Source organism: Schistocerca americana, chromosome 5 (assembly GCF_021461395.2).
Source record: "Schistocerca americana isolate TAMUIC-IGC-003095 chromosome 5, iqSchAmer2.1, whole genome shotgun sequence".
Taxonomy (NCBI): Eukaryota; Metazoa; Arthropoda; class Insecta; order Orthoptera; family Acrididae; genus Schistocerca; species Schistocerca americana.
The window spans coordinates 255,818,413-255,827,064 of NC_060123.1; positions in this window are offsets into that span (position 1 = coordinate 255,818,413).

Below are 8,652 nucleotides of genomic sequence, written 5' to 3' on the forward strand. Positions count from 1 at the left end.
TAGGAATGTTGCTAGTGTTTTCGAACGCCAAACGTTAAACATATGCCACAACTTGTCCTCCACGTCTCAATCAAAAACCTTTTTAATATCTAGGGAACAAATGAAACAAAGGACACGGAGCTTACAACTTTTCCTGTTGTATGCCTCAAATTAATGATTGCCTCCCGAGTGCCTTTCACTGTCGCAAAACCTACTTGTCCTGGGGAAATCTGAGAATGCAGGAATTTCTGTAGGTGTTGAGTCACTGTGTACAAGACTTTGCCACCATGCTGTATTAACTCCATAACACGATAAAGGGAGCAGTCCCTAAATGATTTTTTTTTTCAGAAGAATTATAACATATTCGCTACAGTCTTTAGGCCATTTACCAGTTTCACTCACCGTATTAAATATTAAATGTAAAGCTCTCGTGCCTTTCTTTCCCATCACAGTCAGCACCAAGGGCAGTCACGGACCGACCGACCAACCGCTTGCTTGCTACGACGGAGCACACGAGAATTGAAGGACCCCCCCCCCCCCCCAAAAAAAAAAAATTACGAGTATCACCATCCCCAAACAAACGCGAATGTGAACTGAGCTGCTCAAACTACACACCATGTTGGGCAGCACCAAGTGAGGAAAAAGACACTGCCTAAAAACTACATTAGCGGCCAGGGCAGGTAACCAGAACACTAACGGCCACAAGGCAGTAAATTCCGCTGGCGCACTTGACTATGGGTACATTAATTTGATCAGTTCCAGCTGACGGTGGCTACCTCGAACACTTCAGTCGTTGTTGCTCACAGGAAAACCTCCAGAACAGTAACGCCGGAACCAACAACGTAATGCACAAAACCACTAAACCTTCACGCCCTGGGTCGGCGAGCGCCGATGCTCGTACCGATCGGACAGCTCCAGACAGACTTCGACACTGCGCAGAAACCGCCGGCGGCCCAGTCTACTATGCCGCACGGAGATGGCTTCGGACGAACCGACCGACCAACAATCCACCAGAAGTCAGGCCCGCCTTAAGTGATGCGTGGCGGCAACGGTCGGGCGGACGATGTCCACGCAGGGCTCACTGCTGCTGCAAGCCGGCGACTGGCTTGCCCTGGCTGCGCTCCAGACGCGTTGCCACTGACTGCCAGGGCCCAACTCACGACCCGGACTGCCGCCGTGAACTCTCCTCCTCGCACGTTCCGGCTCACTCCGCGACAGATGACAACCGGGAAGTCAAAGCAGCCGAGTAAAGATCCGATCAGAGGGGATATATCGATACGCGTTACCAGCACCGATGACGGTCAGGCAAAACAGCAACTCAGTAACGCCAGTAATTTAAATCAACGTGGTGACATGGAAATACGTTAATACAGGGTGTAAAGTACCGAATGGTGGGACGGAAAGCCATGCACGGCTCACCTACGAAGTGTAACATACAGGTCTTTGTATAAATCGACCAATTCCAATTTTGACGCCTTGATGCTGTAGCCGTAAGACAGTACGCTTTATTTTCGTTTTGTAAAGTGCGCAATTTTTTTATTTTTGGATATTTAAAGTAATCTTTGCATCACTCTGAAATTTTGTCAAGATCTGACAATGTTTTCACAACTTTTTCAGACAGGACTTCGTCATAGATAACCGCATCATCTGTGAAAGGCTGAGGTTACTGTTAATATTATCCGTAAAGTCATTGAGAGACAACATGAACAGCAAAGGTCCAAACAAACTCCCCTCGGGAACACCCAAAATTACTTCTACATCTGTCAAAGACCTTCCAAGGTAACATGGTGCGTCCTCCCTAGCAAAAGATCTTCAAGGCAGTGACAGATTTCGTTTGATGTCCCATACGATCGTATTTTTATTAATATGCGTAGACCTGTCTTTCTTCCAACTAATGGTCACAACTTTTTGTTCCACCAATCCACGTCATAAAAGTCGTTACCTCGGCCAAAATTTCAGTATGGAATCGGATAGGGATTCCTCCAGACTCTAGAGCTTTATTTAAATTTTGCTATTCCAGCTGTTTCTCAACACCACTGACGCTAATAACTGTATGACTGATCTTTATAGTGGTGCGAGATTAAAAGGGCGCAGTAACCTTTAATTTTCATTTTTAAAGAAATTCTGATGACCGAGCTCGACATTGTTGCTTTTACTTTGCTACCCCCAATTCGAGACTCTGTCTTGTCCATGACTCTCTGACCACCAGCTTTGGTGCCACTAACAGCTTTCACATGCGACCTGAGTGTATTTGGATTTTGTGAGAGATCCTTCAGTGATGTTCTGTTACGATAGTCGTTCAATGATTCACGCGTTTTCGTCTTTACAATCAAACGTGTTTCATTCAGCATCTCTCTATCTCTAGCCCTGTTCTTGGTTTTACGCCTGTGAATAGTCTCTGTTTCTTTAGAAGTTTCTTCGTAGTTAATGTATACCATGAAGTGTCCCTCCCATCATGGATTGTTCTACTGGGTACATATCTATGAAGGTCATGTTCAAGTATTCCCCTAAACCTGAGCCCCACTTCTACATACTGTTCTCCAGAGCTAAGTGTTTCGATTTCCTTATTGAGATACGATAACATTGCCACATTGCCTTGTTTGCTGAAAATATAAACCCTTCTACTCGTATCACTTTCTTTTTGTACTTTGGTAACCGTCTCTCTCGTGGTCACCAAATGAAGGTGCTATGAGGACACCCTCAAAGAGGTCTGGTGTAGTTGTTGCTATTGGATCCCATATATTTCTGTCATGTATGAGCTTCCAAATAATCTGCTCTATGAAGTCCGCAGACAACGTGTTCAGTAATATTTCGCAGGATTTAGCTTTAGTCATAATGGCACGAGTCCAGTAAGTCCCAGCCTAGCTTCTCACTGAATTTTCAAAGCCTCTGGTTGAATTTTTTCTTTACTCTACTTGACGGTGTTTTCGTTCTGTCCGTGCGACTCAAAAAAAAATTATGTTTTTATACCCAGACTTTTATTTGAGGTAAAGCATCATCCGTGGTTCGTAATTAAGTTATTCACATTTTTATTTGCTTGAAGATCGAAAAGCAGTTCGTTAACAATATGCTGGTTTTTATTAACGGTGATTTCCGCTTGATTTCTCGCCTACATAATGAAATGCCGTCTGCTAGCACATCAATCTAGGCGCGAAATCAAGCGGAAATCACCGTAAGTAAAAACCAGCATATTGTTAATAAACTGTTTCTTGATCTTAAAGAAATCAAAATGTAAATAACTTAATTACAGACCACCTGACGATGTTTTACCTCAATAAAACGAAAAGCGACTGGGGAAAAGCAAGCATTTTCTGTTTTAAAACGACAGACTGAAAATGCCTCCAAGAATTGTAAGGCAACTACGGACAATATGGCTAAACTAATGAATAATTTTCTTTACTTACCTTCTCGACAATCCTTGTGTCATCCTCAAACGGCACTCATCCGGACTCCTGATCCAAATACAATGGTAAATCGTTAACATAGAACAGGGGAAGTAGTGGGTCAATGATACAATCCTGTGGGACTCATTGTAATTTCTCTACACGCAAGTGATGTGGTGCCGCTCTTTATATTACCCGAACAGCCTAGGGCAACCTTCTTCATTCTATTTCTTAAATGACAACTAAAACAGGCATCTGAGGAACTACACGTTTCATAAAATTTAAATCTGTTTATGAGTGACACAATGTGGAGTGATATGGTTTGATTGGATGTTGTACGATTTCAGCAAGATTACAATAAAACCTGTTACTTATTATTAATGTAACGTGAGGTTTCATTTAACCACAGCTTTTCCCATTTAATGATCGATATTTTGTTAAAGAAATCTCCACCTGGGAACGTGTTGCTATGTTGTCTGTCAAGCAGTGTAAATGGCACTAAGTTCATGCACAAAAGGAATCACATGTAACCAGCAAACAAGCTAAATGTATGATAAGTAATCTGAACTAAACAAGATTAATGATTTTTACTAATTTTCAGTGCTGGTGTGTAATAGTGTCTTTACTAGTTGCAGATCGTTTATCGAATTTAACCCTACTGTTATTCAAGATGGCAACATTTTTGTTTAAGCCAAATGAACAGTTTTGTCGTACATTACCACACGCACACAACACTAATGTATTTTTACTTGTCAAAATAATTCATAAAAGTTGTTACAAAATAACCAGGCTTCATAAATTAGCAGATAATAATTTATATCACGTAGGATACTGTTTACATTCATAGAAGTTCACTGTATTCACAGTATAACTGGAATTTATTACTTCAGAGTGTGTTCTGGCCCACCAATACACAATTATTATCTCAATTATGACCGACAATATTTCTGTCCGTACAGAAAATCGGTTTAAAACTACCGCTCCAATATTTCACTAAGATGGCGGCTAAAATAAGACAATCACTTATCGATACTGCTTCAACCCCTATTTCGCTACTAACAAATAATATGTTTTAAATATTTTTGCACCTTCACTACATGCATTAACATTTGAAAATGTTTCTCAATGTTAATCGCTTATTGTTCAGCGTTTACCAATAAACTGCGCTGTAGATCAATAGTGCTAATGGCTGCGCTCTTTTGTAGCTAAGCAGAAAACTTAACATTTGCATAGGACGAGAATTAATGAAATAAAACTCCACACAAAGAAGATTCATTTCAATGACGTATAAACTCTATTTTTAAGTTATTAAATTAGCAACGTAGTACAGTTTTTTACAGACCTGAGTGTTACGAGAGATCGATCACATCCTATTAGTACAACAGTTCGGACAAGAAGATGTAGGATTTTTCTAGAAGCATCGTAGATAACAAAAGATTGAGATTTTCATTATCTTTTTCCATGGCTATTGTCTGAGATATAAATTTTTACAAAATATTAAATTATGTCATTGACAATAATTATTTATTATTTTAGTAACGCTGAGGTGCTTTTTATCAATATCACGAGAATACGATTAATATCCATTCACATTTTACACACGTTGCTGTTGTGAATATTATTCTGAATAAAATATAGGCGTCGATGTTACAACAATCAAATGCTTTCGGTAAGTCACCGAAGATCTCAACAAGTGACATTTCATCATGTAAAGATATAACTACGTGCTCCGGAAATGTGTAAATGTGTCTGGCTCATCGATTGCTCGACTGTCACCACAACGGCCATACAATGTCTGACGATGTCCGAGTCATGTGATAATAATCCATTCGCTGTGTCGAGGAGAGAGTTATCTCTACAACACAGTACCTGCTTCTGATTCAATTGCTCGCGTGTATGGTAGGTGCTCAGCACGACTAAATATGCAGGCACCATTCCACTTTTGGATGTCGTTTTCTTGTTACCCGCCCACAGGCAGAGCTGACTGAAGAGGTGCTCGCTATCGGTAGGTGATTGTCAATCTCAATCTCAGCTTATTATGCAGTGAACCTCGTTTTACCTTTCAGCCTGCGTGTATAGGCACAGCAGCAGCAGAATGACAGGCATCTGCGAGCGGCGCACCCTCAAGGAAAGCTCTATAGAAATCTTCTATTTATCGCTGGCACTTACGTCATCTCTTAGAAACAAGAAATGAGGGTAGGTAACTGTTAGGCCGTACGTTTATGGACTGAAGCGTTGAGATGGCGGTGGTCTTCGCTGTAAATATATGTATTGCAGACTGAGCCTGGCAGCTGTTACATGTACATGGGAATACTCTAGTACCTTTTGTAACATTCATCATCTTCAGGACCATCTGCCATTTGACACTTACTGCGGGAAAATGGTCGCGTCTAGCCTTTTACGTGCATTCACAATATGCATATTCATTATGAAATTCGTCATAAACAGTCCTCCATCCTCTGAGAAGAATAATAACTTCCACTGCGGCAACACTAAAAGAAAGAATGACTTTTATTATTCTTTCCAAAAGCAGTCAGTTATTTAGTAAGGAGTTAATTGTGCAGTCACACAAATCTCCTGTTCCAGAACAAAAAATCTGTGCTACTAGTTTAGTAATTTTCCCCTAATGGGGTTACTTACTCTTAAATAATATTCCGGAGTAAGTCCGCCAGTCGGATTCCCGGAGGGACAGGGTTCACTGGAGCCTCGGAATGTATAGATCAGTCTCAATCATGCTTGCTAATCATTGATGAGGAAGAAAACTAGAATTTTCAAGTCTCTTGAAGACAGGAAAGGTTGCCGTCTTGAAGAGAGAAATGGACCTTCACGGTCTGCCTTGTTTGTTGTTTCAAGAGGAAGACGTGCTTTGTAGTTATTTCGCAGTTTTCACTGTGATAAACTGACGCTGCGGTATGTATCCTAGGCAAGTCAGGCTAGAAGGTATTATAAATTCAGTTAAGTAAAAAATTCAGTGTATTCCACACGTTTATTTACATATGTAAACCGACTTCCGAATTTTCCTTTGCGTTAGTCTGTACATTCTAATTTCAAATTCTAAATCTAAGATTTTTTCCTAGTCGCAACTTTTAGAATAATTTTACATTGATTGTGTGAATATTGGTGCTTATAGTGATACATTGCGCAATTTAGAACTTTTTCGAGAGCGGAGAAAAACATGTACTCTATCGTCAACTGTAAACTTATTCTGCGGTTTTTACAAACTTTTCTCAGTATTAGTGTCGTTCAGAAACAATCGTTCCCAAATTTCACTGTATAAATACGTGAAGAAACAGGTATATTTTTCACAATTTTTGGACTTTCGCGAACGTATATTTTTCTGTATTATCCGACGTCATGGGTGTTGTGCATAATCTATACCGCAGTAAATCAGTGTTTTTGTGATTTAGTTACTTTAGCACGCAACATTTCATTTTCCCTTTCAACATAAACGTATATTTATTGTGAATTAACGCTATTTTCGAGTTTGTTAGCGACAATAACATAAAAAACTTCAGGGAATTACTAATATTTATCCCAAGATTTTTCTGTTACTTTAATAGAAAGACAGTTTTGTGCACTAATTCCTACAGTTCATAAACGGAATTACTAATGCTTTCGCATGACGGATCCAGAAATTAAAAAAGAATCAACAGGTTTACTTAACAGTCCTTTGTTTACTCTTCTGTAAAACATAGCACTATTCACAATGCAGATTCACTGTGAATGCTGTTTCCGTATACAGGATGAGATAATCGACATTCAGGAGCAGCTGGGAATTGCTCTGACTACTATCAAACGATTGGTAGCTGCTACGATTAGGCATGTGTCGAGAGTTCCTAAGGGTTGTGTAAGAGAGATACCAAAGGTACCTAAAGCACTATCCTCTCCTGTGCATCCTGTCTCCTCTACAGGAAGTAAGGGATCTGTCACTACTTTGCCAGTTGACCATGAGGGCCAGGTCAGCAGCAAAGCTGGGCTCCCTGTATAGAGGACACAAGACTAGCGAGAACTCAGGGCGTTATACACACGTTTCAGAGGATGTCTTTCACAAGGATCGAAACTGAACCCGTGTCATTCACTTCACCTGCTGGGGAAACTTTTGTGTCCACAAGGGAGCAAATCGAGGGACGTAGGCGTCTATTATTCATTAGCAGTTCAAAAGTCTGGCAAATTATCGCTCCTCTTGGAGAAATGGAACAAGGGATGGACAAAGTGCCCTCAGTGTGTAAGTATGGAGACATTATTCAACGTGTCGAAGGTGCTATCCTAGCTTCCAATGAGAAAACTGGGTGCAACTACAGATTATGCCACACATTAATACGAACGATGCCTTTCGTCTGGATTCCAGGGACATAATTGGGTCATTACAGCGACTGGCAGAGAAGGTTAAGAGCACCAACCTTCCACTCGAGATTTCAACGAAGCTCATAATTTGCAGCACTGTCCCCACCCAGAGCTGATTGTAGTCCTCTAGTTATGAGTATCAATAGAGAAAATAGTAAATTATCTTTCTGTGTAAGTTACTAACTGGTTGTCACAAATGGCCTACCTTTGAACTTTTGAAGAAACGCAGCTCATCCAGTCCTCTTCAGTTAAAAAATATCCCACGTCCCTGTAATAAACTACACCAAGAAGAAATAATAAAAGGGATTGAAGGTTCTAAGGTTTAGTGTCTGCAAATTGATAAAAAACGTGACCTAGAAGAACCAGTCAATAGACCAGTAAAGCGCTTATGCTCGGCTATTTTGGCCATACAAAACACGTTGCCTGGTCGGACGAGTCTCGGTTCAGATTGTATCGTGCCGATGGACATGTACGGTTCTGGGGAGAACCTCATGGGTCCATGGGCCCTGCATGTCAGTAGGGGACTGTTCAAGCTGGTAGACGCTCAGTAATGGTGTGAGGCGTGTACTTGAAGTGATGTGGGACCCCGATGCCTCTAGATATGACTCGGGTAGGTGACATGTAGTTAAGCATCCTGTCTAATCACATCGTTCATTCACGTCCGTCGTGCATTCCGACGAACTTGGGTAATTCCACCAAGGACAATGCGACACCCGACACTTCCCGAATTGCTACAGAGTGACTCCAGGAACACTCTTCTGGGTTTAAACACTTCCACTGGCCACCAAACTCCACAGACATGAACATTATTGGGCATATCTGGAATGCCTTGTAACGTGCTGCTCAGAAAGGATCTCCATCCCCTCGTACTTTTACGGATTTATGGAGAGTCCTGCAGGTTTCATGGTGTCTGTTCCCTCCCGCACTTCTGCGTGCTCACGAGGGC